The sequence below is a fragment of the Sinocyclocheilus grahami genome, unplaced genomic scaffold, assembly GCF_001515645.1.
Source record: "Sinocyclocheilus grahami isolate Dianchi unplaced genomic scaffold, SAMN03320097.WGS_v1.1 scaffold540.1, whole genome shotgun sequence".
NCBI classification, from domain to species: domain Eukaryota; kingdom Metazoa; phylum Chordata; class Actinopteri; order Cypriniformes; family Cyprinidae; genus Sinocyclocheilus; species Sinocyclocheilus grahami.
The window spans coordinates 276373-287767 of NW_015505719.1; the positions used below are offsets into that span (position 1 = coordinate 276373).

Consider the following 11395-nt stretch of genomic DNA (forward strand, 5'->3'; position numbering starts at 1 on the left):
ACTTCAGACGGGCCTGGACATGTACTGGCTTAAGCAGGGGGACACATCTGGCACTGCAGGATTTGAGTCCCTGGCAGCGCAGTGTGTTACTGATGGTAGCCTTTGTTACTTTGGTCCCAGCTCTCTGCAGGTCATTCACTAGGTCCCCCCGTGTGGTTCTGGGATTTTTGCTCACAGTTCTTGTGATAATTTTGACCCCACGGGGTGAGATCTTGCATGGAGCCCCAGATCGAGGGAGATTATCAGTGGTCTTGTATGTCTTCCATTTTCTAATAATTGCTCCCACAGTTGATTTCTTCACACCAAGCTGCTAACCTATTGCAGATTCAGTCTTCCCAGCCTGGTGCAAGTCTACAATTTTGTTTCTGGTGTCCTTTGACAGCTCTTTGGTCTTGGCCATGGTGGAGTTTGGAGTGTGACTGTTTGAGGTTGTGGACAGATGACTTTTATACTGATAACGAGTTCAAACAGATGCCATTAATACAGGTAACCAGTGGAGGACAGAGGAGCCTCTTAAAGAAGAAGTTACAGGTCTGTGAGAGCCAGAAATCTTGCTTGTTTGTAGGTGACCAAATACTTATTTTACAGAGGAATTTACCAATTAATTCTTTAAAAATCCTACAATGTGATTTTCTAGACTTTTTTTCTCATTTTGTCTCTCATAGCTGAGGTATACCTATGATGAAAATTACAGGCCTCTCTCATCTTTTTAAGTGGGAGAACTTGCACAATTGGTGACTGACTAAATACTTTTTTGCCCCACTGCATAACTGAATTGAAGCATAACTTATGGATTGATAAACAAACATTGGGCAAATATGGAAGAATGACAGAATAAAAGCCTTACATTGTGCATAGTCTTGAAGAAGAGAGAATTCATTTGGACTCAAAGTGACCCATTTTTCCTCATTCGACATGCTGTCCAGTGTTTATCTGCCTCTGTTTACATACATAAGATCCAGCAGCTCAGCCTCTGTGGAGAGAATGAAAAAACTGTCAATCACCTTGTAAATCTGACAAAACTCATCTTGTGTGATATAGTCTAGCTTTATTTCTCATTCATGTACAGTATATGTGTAAAGCCGTGTTTTTGCGATTCTGTACTTAGTTTCGGTTATTACAGAACAACAAGAAAAGTAGCTATCTGTGTCACATGCCATCAAATATTTGAATGTGCAACATCATGCCAGTCAATACTGAAGTTAACGTTTGACTTGACCTCACTGACTGGCACTGATTGATGTGATGCCCTGCTTTGTACTGTACAAAGCATGACTGGGTCCTCAAAGTATGAGAACACTACCATTCAAAAGTTTAGAATCAGAAAAAAAAAAAGATCTTATGCTCACCAAGGCTGCATTTATTTGACTGTTTTTATCAGCTGTCATCAGGCTGTTAAATGAATAGTTCTGAGCTTGAACCCGCTCCTCAAAGCTGCAGCTGGTGATTATAATTGACAATATACAGAAAAAAAGAATACATGACGAGTTGTAAATCATAATAATGATATTTATTACACAATCATATTTACAAGTAAATAAATCCTGGATGATGATGAACTTGAATACGTGGCTCAAAATAACTAACTAATTAAAGTTAATATTTTAATATCGGGTGCAAATGATCATTTGGTTAAAGAAAGAGCGTATATTTCGACAAGCCTGCGTATCTGTGTCGGGCGGCCATTCTGTGTTAGTAAGTAAATCATATAAAATATTCTCCTCCTCGTCTTCTAGAATAATATCACCTGCCATGTTTTCAATGAACTGCGCCCACATCACACTACGGCGGTCTGCGAGGTACATATGCTGATCTTTTAAATATTCCGACTAATTATTTATAGGTTGTTTTCCATAACTAAAACGTAGTTTTAATATTTTTGTCACTATAGGTGGTGAAATAAAGTTTTTATCTCTTTTGTCCATAAAAAAACAAGACCGACGGAACTGAAGTGCGAAGGCGCGATCCACACGGACCGTTGTTTTCTACGCAGCACTCTATCAGAACCAGCACAGTGAGCACACGGTACATCCGGCGGAGAGACTCGCAGGAGTTTGACACCATAGCTGTGTCTCATTTAGAAGGCTGCACCCTCCGGAGGTCGAATCCTCTGTAGGATGCATATACGAAGTGTCCTCAACCTAGAATTAAACGAGACGGCCTTCGTAGGACAGGCGGAAAAGGAAACCGGAAGTATCGCGTTGCTATGCCAACACATTTAGAGCATCGTTGCGCTCTCACACTACTTAAATGAAGGAAATTTATTTCTAAATTTGGAAAGTAATTTGAAAAAAAAAAATGCTTTTACTTGTTATATTTTGTTCAATGTTTGAGGAACTGCAGCATACACATGGCAGCGTTCGGCGGTGAGATTTACCTGTCAACAGTTTAGTAAAACTATCAGAATATGTATTTCGTTATTATATATTGAGTGTGGTTAAACTATTGGTCTTGATATCTTGTCGTTTTGAATTATAGAAATGGGAGTGATGCCTGAAATTGCACAAGCGGTGGAAGAAATGGACTGGCTGTGAGTTAGACAGTCTCTAATAGTTATTAATATACACATAATAGATGTATTAAGTTAGTTATCTGTGCATTATTAAAGTAGTTAAAGGTTTGATCCTCTCTTTCAGGTTGCCAACAGACATTCAGGCCGAATCCATTCCACTGATTCTGGGCGGAGGAGACATGGTGAGATCATTGTGTGTGTGTGTGTGTGTGTGTGTGTGTGTGTGTGTGTGTGTGAGAGAGAGAGAGAATGAATGAATGAATGAATGAGAGAGAGATCACCACCTCTGTTCTCACTTGTTTGTTTATGTTCACAGGCTGCTGAGACTGGGAGTGGAAAAACTGGAGTAAGTGTGAAGCCATTGATATTAATATGTTTTTTTCTGTGACCGTGTACTTTACCATAAAACTGTCACTGTGAGGACACGCATCAGAGCTGTATTTTATATGTAAAGGAGCAGTGAAATGTGAACACAAAATCAATGTGGTCTTGTAGGCCTTCAGTATTCCAGTCATCCAAATAGTCTATGAGACCCTTAAAGACCAGCAGGAGGGGAAGAAGGGACGCAGTGCTGTAAAGACAGGAGGAGCAGGTATTAAACCTTCATCTATATATTAGCATTCAACACATTTATGTATATAGCCGCTTTTAGTTTACATTGAAGTTCCATGGGTAAGAATTATTATAGTGTGACCATACATTTCCGTTTTTTTTTCTGTGGACAGAACTTGTTTTTGGTGGCTTGTTTTGAACACACAGTAATAGCACAGTATAATGTTGTTATTGTTGAGTAAAAAAAAAAAGCTTTAAAAATAATTCACTAATTTTAATAAAGCTAAAATAAAATATAAATATTATATTAAAAAATGTAACTTAAAAAAATTTAGTACAAATATTTAAAGCTAAATAGAAATAAAATGACAATAGCACACAAAATTATGAAAACAAACTCAAATAAAAAAAATCTAATTCAAAATACTATAATAGTATATACATTTAAATAAGATTCATTCGTCAGAAAACAATTATCTAATTTACTTGCTTGTCTGAAGTATATTGAGACTGCTATAGCAGATTGTATTTCAGAAACTACTTTTGCTGTCAAAAATTCAAGATCACATTTGGCTTTGATTTATTGATTGTTCTTTTTGGATTTCTTGTCCATTCCAGTTTTTAATAAATGGCAGATGAACCCCTATGACAGAAGTTCTGCATTTGGTAAGTGTTTAACACTTTCTTGTGAAAGGCATAACCTGGTTTGATTCTGAACTCTTCATTGTGATTCTGGAAGCTTATTTCCACTTCTTTGTTGCAACAAAATGATTATATTACATTTAGTTTTTTCTCCTTCAGCTATTGGTCCAGATGGCCTGTGCTGTCAGAGCAGAGAGGTCAAAGAGTGGCATGGCTGTCGTTCCACCAAAGCAGTCACAAAAGGTAAGAGACCACTTTTTTGTGTTTCTTTTCAAAACCAAACAATTCCTGGGAAGATTTATTCTGCTTATTTGTCTCTAGGGAAGTATTATTATGAAGTAGCCTGTTATGATCAAGGGCTGTGCAGGCTGGGCTGGTCCACTGCCGAGGCATCACTGGACTTGGGTATATTTTTGTATGACCTCATTATACTGATCTGTTTATGTCATTACTTCTGTAATAATAATAATGTTTGGTATTCTATTTTTACCTTCTCTTAGGAACGGACAAATATGGATTTGGCTTTGGGGGAACTGGAAAGAAATCTCACAACAAGCAGTTTGATAGTTACGGAGAGGTAAGGCATTATGAAGGCATTTGATTTGACTCTCAAGTTTCGGTAGATTGACCAGATTTATGCCTTTTCCAGGAGTTCACTATGCACGACACCATCGGATGCTACATAGATCTGGATAAATGCCAAGTGTCATTCTCTAAAAATGGTAAGGCTTGTTTTTAATTTAAGCCTTTGAAATGTTTTAGTGAATAATTCGATTTAATTTAATTGAGCATGTCGTCACACTATGCAGAGCTATGCTAAATTGTCATCAATATTATGTAAAATAATTTATAATATAATGTTATACACTACCTTACCAGGTCAGTAATATAAGGATGAAATAAATTGATCAAATATGGCAGTAAAAATATTTTTAGTGTTACAGAACATTTCTATTTCAAATACAAATTCTATTTCAAATGCTTTTTTTAATTCATCAAAGAATCCTGAAAAATTGTCACTGTTTACACAAAAATAATAAAATGCAAAACAGTTTCAAATAAAATATGATCAAATACAAGCTGAGCATTGAAGAAAAAAATCTTACCAGCTCCAAATTTTTGAATAGATAATAAATGTTTGGTACCATCAAACTAATTTTAATATCAGTATACCGTGCAGCCGTAATGCAAATGGAAGCCACTATAACTGATTCCTATTCGTCATTCACAGGTAATGATCTGGGTCTGGCTTTTGAGATCCCTCCACAGCTGAAAAACCAGCCCTTCTTTGCTTCCTGTGTGCTGAAGGTATCTGACATATACAAGTCTTGTTGTTGCTACGTAACAGTTCTCTTTCAAAATAGCTTTTCTTAAAATGCTTTGTCAAATGTTTATGTCAATCAAACCCAGAATGCTGAACTGAAATTCAACTTTGGTGATGAACCTTTCAAAAACCAACCTAAAGATGGATACGTGGCCGTGAACCAGGCTTCAGACGGTCATGTGGTCAAATCCAGCCAGACAGGTGAGCTTCAAACCACATTCATTTTTCACTGCCTGCAGGGCTTGTATTAATGTTTCCTTGCATTCTGTCTGTCATGTGTATTTGTCCTCAGGAAGTGCTAAAGTGAGTCAGGTCAAATCCATTTCTAACGCCCCCAGAGCTCTCATCATTGAGCCGTCTAAAGAGCTGGCTGAACAAACCCTCAATAATGTCAACCAGTTCAAGAAATAAGATGATAACCCCAAACTGAGGTGAGCTGAGAGTAACGGAGCAGCTGCAGTGAGTTTCATAATTGTAGTGTCTGTTGAGAGGGTTTGGAGTTAACTGAACATCATGATGTTTTTGCAGGGATCTTCTGATCATTGGAGGAGTGGCTGCTAAAGAACAGCTCTCCATTTTAGAAAGTGGAGTAAGTGTACAAATCTTAAACTGGGGGCATTGATTTTTTTATTTATTTTTTTATCTCAAAATATCATTTTTTGAAAATATACCAAGTTATCTTTAATGCTAAATTAAATATTCATGTTCAAAAGTTAGGGGTGAAAGATTTTTTAAAGACTTTTATTACTTAATTCTAATATTCAGCAAGGAAATATCGTTTGACAGCACTAATTTCAAATAAATACTGTTCTTTTGCACTTTATTGAACAAATGATCTATTCTGAATAAAATATTACAAAGCAGCACAACGGTTTTCAACATCAGCATATTAGAATGATTTCTGAAGGATTATGTGACACTGAGGACTGGAGTAATTGCCGCTGAAAATGTAGCTTTGACATTACAGGAATAAATTACATTTTAAAATATATTAACATAGAAAATGGGTATTTTAAATTGTAGTAATATTTCATAATTTTTTCACTTTTTTTTTCTTCTGTATTTTGATCAAATAAATGTAAACTTGGTGAGCATAAGAGACTTATGAAACATTAAAGAAACATTATGATAAACATTAAAGAAACTCCGAAACCTGACTGAAAGTTTTGAATGGTACTGTATAAAGTTAAATTAGGTAAATATTAAATTATATAGATGTAACTTCAATGTTCAAAAATGTACAATGATTATTTTGATAGCCTTTCAAAGCATTGTAACAGAGATTTCAAATACAGTGGGGGAAAAAAGTATTTAGTCAGCCACCAATTGTGCAAGTTCTCCCACTTAAAAAGATGAGAGAGGCCTGTAATTTTCATCATAGGTATACCTCAACTATGAGAGACAAAATGAGAAAAAAAATCCAGAAAATCACATTGTAGGATTTTTAAAGAATTAATTGGTAAATTCCTTGGTAAAATAAGTATTTGGTCAATAACAAAATTTCATCTCAATACTTTGTTATATACCCTTTGTTGGCAATGACAGAGGTCAAATGTTTTCTGTAAGTCTTCACAAGGTTTTCACACACTGTTGCTGGTATTTTGCCCCATTCCTCCATTCAGATCTCCTCTAGAGCAGTAATGTTTTGGGGCTGTCGCTGGGCAACACGGATTTTCAACTCCCTCCAAAGATTTTCTATGGGGTTGAGATCTGGAGACTGGCTAGGCCACTCCAGGACCTTGAAATGCTTCTTACGAAGCCACTCCTTGGTTGCCCGGGCGGTGTGTTTGGGATCATTGTCATGCTGAAAGACCCAGCCACGTTTCATCTTCAGTGCCCTTGCTGATGGAAGGAGGCTTTCACTCAAAATCTCACGATACATGGCCCCTTTAATTCTTTCGTTTACACGGATCAGTCGTCCTGGTCCCTTTGCAGAAAAACAGCCCCAAAGCATGATGTTTCCATCCCCATGCTTCACAGTAGGTATGGTGTTCTTTGGATGCAACTCGGCATTCTTTCTCCTCCAAACACGACAAGTTGAGTTTTTACCAAAAAGTTCTATTTTGGTTTCATCTGACCATATGACATTCCCCCAATCCTCTTCTGGATCATCCAAATGCTCTCTAGCAAGCTTCAAACGGGCCTGGACATGTACTGGCTTAAGCAGGGGGACACGTCTGGCACTGCAGGATTTGAGTCCCTGGCGGCGCAGTGTGTTACTGATGATAGCCTTTGTTCCTTTGGTCCCAGCTCTCTGCAGGTCATTCACTAGGTCCCCCCGTGTGGTTCTGGGATTTTTGCTCACAGTTCTTGTGATCATTTTGACCCCACGGGGTGAGATCTTGCGTGGAGCCCCAGATCGAGGGAGATTATCAGTGGTCTTGTATGTCTTCCATTTTCTAATAATTGCTCCCACAGTTGATTTCTTCACACCAAGCTGCTTACCTATTGCAGATTCAGTCTTCCCAGCCTGGTGCAGGTCTACAATTTTGTTTCTAGTGTCCTTTGACAGCTCTTTGGTCTTGGCCATGGTGGAGTTTGGAGTGTGACTGTTTGAGGTTGTGGACAGGTGTCTTTTATACTGATAACGAGTTCAAACAGATGCCAATAATAAAGGTAACCAGTGGAGGACAGAGGAGCCTCTTAAAGAAGAAGTTACAGGTCTGTGAGAGCCAGAAATCTTGCTTGTTTGTAGGTGACCAAATACTTATTTTACCAAGGAATTTACCAATTAATTCTTTAAAAATCCTACAATGTGATTTTCTGGATTTTTTTTTCTCATTTTGTCTCTCATAGTTGAGGTATACCTATGATGAAAATTACAGGCCTCTCTCATCTTTTTAAGTGGGAGAACTTGCACAACTGGTGGCTGACTAAATACTTTTTTGCCCCACTGTATATTAATATGGTACTATACAAAAGATATAACAGACCAGGTTTATTAATGGCAACACTCAATTTTACATATCCCTTGATACATATAAAAATATGTATCACTTGTCCCAGCTTTCTCTCTCTGTCTACAAAGTGGTCTTTTTGTATTTATCTTTTTTTTTATCACTTCATTGTACTTTTAGGTTGATATTGTGGTTGGGACCCCAGGCAGACTGGATGATCTCATATCCACAGGAAAGCTGGATCTTTCCCAAGTCCGCTTCCTGGTGCTGGATGAGTGTGTATGTTGAACACTTCAATTTATAAAACTCTGTACAGTTTTAGCATTAAAGGAACACTTTGGCTTAACTACAAGTTCTGTTGACAGCATAAATTGTGACATGCTGTTGATTTTACTCTAATCTTAACTTTTACCTCATTTTGTAAAAGTTTGTCTAGATTTTAGGTTAAATTTATCTGAACATATGGGAAAGTGCATTTAAAAAAAAAAAACTGATTTCTGACTGAATAAATGTGTTCAGGATGAACTCCTGTCAGCTGGCTACACTGACTTCATCGTGAGGGTCTACAACAAGATCCCACAGGTCACTTCAGATGGCAAAAGACTCCAGGTGATCAAAGCTCTAGATTTCTACTTTCCATAGAGATTTCAGCTGCAGTTCTTCATGAACAAATTACTGTATGTGTTGTAGGTGATAGTTTGCTCTGCTACACCGCACTCATTTGATGTGAAGAAGCTCTCGTAGAAGATCATGCATTTCCCCACATGGGTGGATCTGAAGGGAGAAGATTCCGTTCCAGAAATGGTCCATCGCGTGGTGGTGCCTGTCAACCCAAAAACTGACAGGCTTTGGGAGAGACTGGGGAAGAACCACATTAGGGTACATCTATTTAACACTTGCAAAGATCTCACTTCATTCTGCCTTTTTAAACTTCAGAATGTTGGAAAAGTGTTAATCACTGATGTTGTGTCTTCACAGACTGATGAAGTTCATGCCAAGGACGACACACGACCTGGAGCCAGCACTCCAGGTAAGAACTGCCTGTCATTAAGAACATTATGGTGAAATATCTAAATATATTTCCAGGTTCATATTATCAATTGTGAAGAGGACTTTGACTTGGTCTGATATGAAGGTCTTGCAGTGAATCATGTTATATGGCTTTATCAGAGATGTGGTCAGAGGCCATTAAGATTCTGAAGAGAGAGTATGCGATCGGAGCCATTAAGGAGCATAAGATGGATCAGGCCATCATCTTCTGCAGGACAAAGATCGACTGTGACAATATGGAGCAGTACTTAATCAAACAGGGAGGAGGTGAGGCGGGCACACGGCTCGGGCTTTTAGCCTTTATATGCCATCAAGTCTGGATGCAAACATTTGGCTTTTCTTACAGGTCCAGACAAGAAAGGACACCAGTTTTCTTGTGTCTGTCTGCATGATGACAGGAAACCAAATGAGCGCAAATATAACTTGGAGCGATTCAAGGTAAAGAAAAATGGATTTAAATTTGTATAGATTTATTTATTTTTTTTAAATTTTAATATCTTTTCTGATGATAGTCAATCTATTGAAGTATCCTTTCATCATCCTACTTTAGAAACAGGAAGTGAAGTTTAGAACGGGTAAGAAAGAAGAATTTCTCTGTTTTCTGAATTTACCTTCACAATGGTGTTAATTTTATTTATTTTTTTCAATGACTGATACCAATGATTTTGTATTTACATTTCCTACAACCAAAATGCAGATTTTTCGTTATCATTTGTGGGGGCTTTTTTCCCAAAATAATAACTAAATCATTAGACTACAACTATAGAAACATGTATTCCTTAATAATAATAATAGTAATATATTAAATAATAAAACCAAAATAAATAATACTATTAAATTATATTATCAATAATAAAATGTATTTTTAATAATTAAAAATATACTGTTAATCAATAATAATAATAATAATAGTACAAATAACACTAATAATGATTTATTTAATAAAACATTAAAGAATACTATTATATTTATTATAGTAGTAAAATGGTTATAACATTTTCATTTTATTAAAAATATTTTATTAAATTATTTAAAAAAATAATTCATGAATAGATCTATTTGTTTTGCAAAATGATTGCATTGGGGGGAAAAAACAAAAAAGTGCAGTATTTTTTTCTGTTTTGCAGTGATAAATGTGACTCTACCAGATGAGAAGCAGAACTATGTTCATCGCATTGGAAGAGTCGGCAGAGCGGATAGGTAACGGCCAGCATTTATCTTGTATCATTAGTCTGCATTTACATTTTTATCATTCATTGATATTTGTGTTGTCATCACAGGATGGGTTTGGCTATATCACTGGTTGCTTTGGAGAAAGAGAAGGTAAGTTGGAAGTAAAGCAGAACTGCTGATGTAGAAATGTAATGTGTTAGTGTGTTAATTGTGTGTCTGTGTGGGATTCACACAGCTGTGGTACCACGTTTGTCCCAACAGAGGAAAAGGCTGCTATAACACCAGACTCAAAGAGAATGGAGGATGTACTATTTGGTACAATGAGAAAGAGGTGAGAACACACTCGATACATTTACATGACATGAAGAAGACTTATTTGAAGTGTTTTCCATTTTAATTGTTGTCAGAAATGGAGGAACATTTGAAATGCACCATTACTCAGTGTGAACCTGACATCAAAGTACCTGTGGATGAATTTGATGGCAAAGTGACTTATGGGCAGCGTAGGACTGCAGGGGGTGAGTGTATCTCTCAGGTGTCCTGTTTGTATCCTTTCATTTATTGTATCTGTTACATATCTCTGTATTTATTTCCTCTCACACACCCCAGGTGGTCTCTATAAGGGCCATGTGGATATACTGGCCCCGACCGTACAGGAACTGGCCAGTCTGGAGAGAGAGGCACAAACTTCCTTCCTTCCTTCATCTCAGCTATCTATCCAACCAACTCTTTAAAGCCTTCTAGAGCACACTTGCATGCGCCAAACTGAAATAATCGCAAAAGAAGACACTACAGGACAAGAACAAGTCACTAACTTTAAAAAATAAATATATTTAATTTCTAGATTGACATGAGGTTTGACATACAAAGGAAATTTGATTTACTGTGTTTTCTTTGTTTTAAATTGAAGAAATGCTTAAAAAAAAGAAGTTTTGCTTTTCCAAAGCATTTAAGATGCAGTCATGCAAATCAACCTGAAATAAATTCAAATGGCATAATGCTTCTTTTTTTCTTCAGTTATTGTTTACACCATGTAAACAGAGCTCATCTTTTCAGTTTTTGAGAAAACAGGTGAGGTTTAAGATCAATTGTATCTACTATCCTACATACACGCCGAGTAAATCTGAAAAATAGCCTAAAATTGTTCACATTTTAATTTAGCTAAAAATAAAATTGATCTAAAAATACAATACGTATTATTTTAATTAATTTAGAGCTAAATAATTTATTATAAAGCCATTTAAC

The 11395-nt window shown here is 36.6% G+C and overlaps 1 pseudogene; it reads left to right on the forward strand.

The window, feature by feature from the left end:
- The first annotated feature begins 1617 nt into the window (after window positions 1-1617).
- On the forward strand, window positions 1618-11148 carry LOC107555609 (ATP-dependent RNA helicase DDX1-like; annotated as a pseudogene).
- Window positions 11149-11395: the final 247 nt, after the last annotated feature.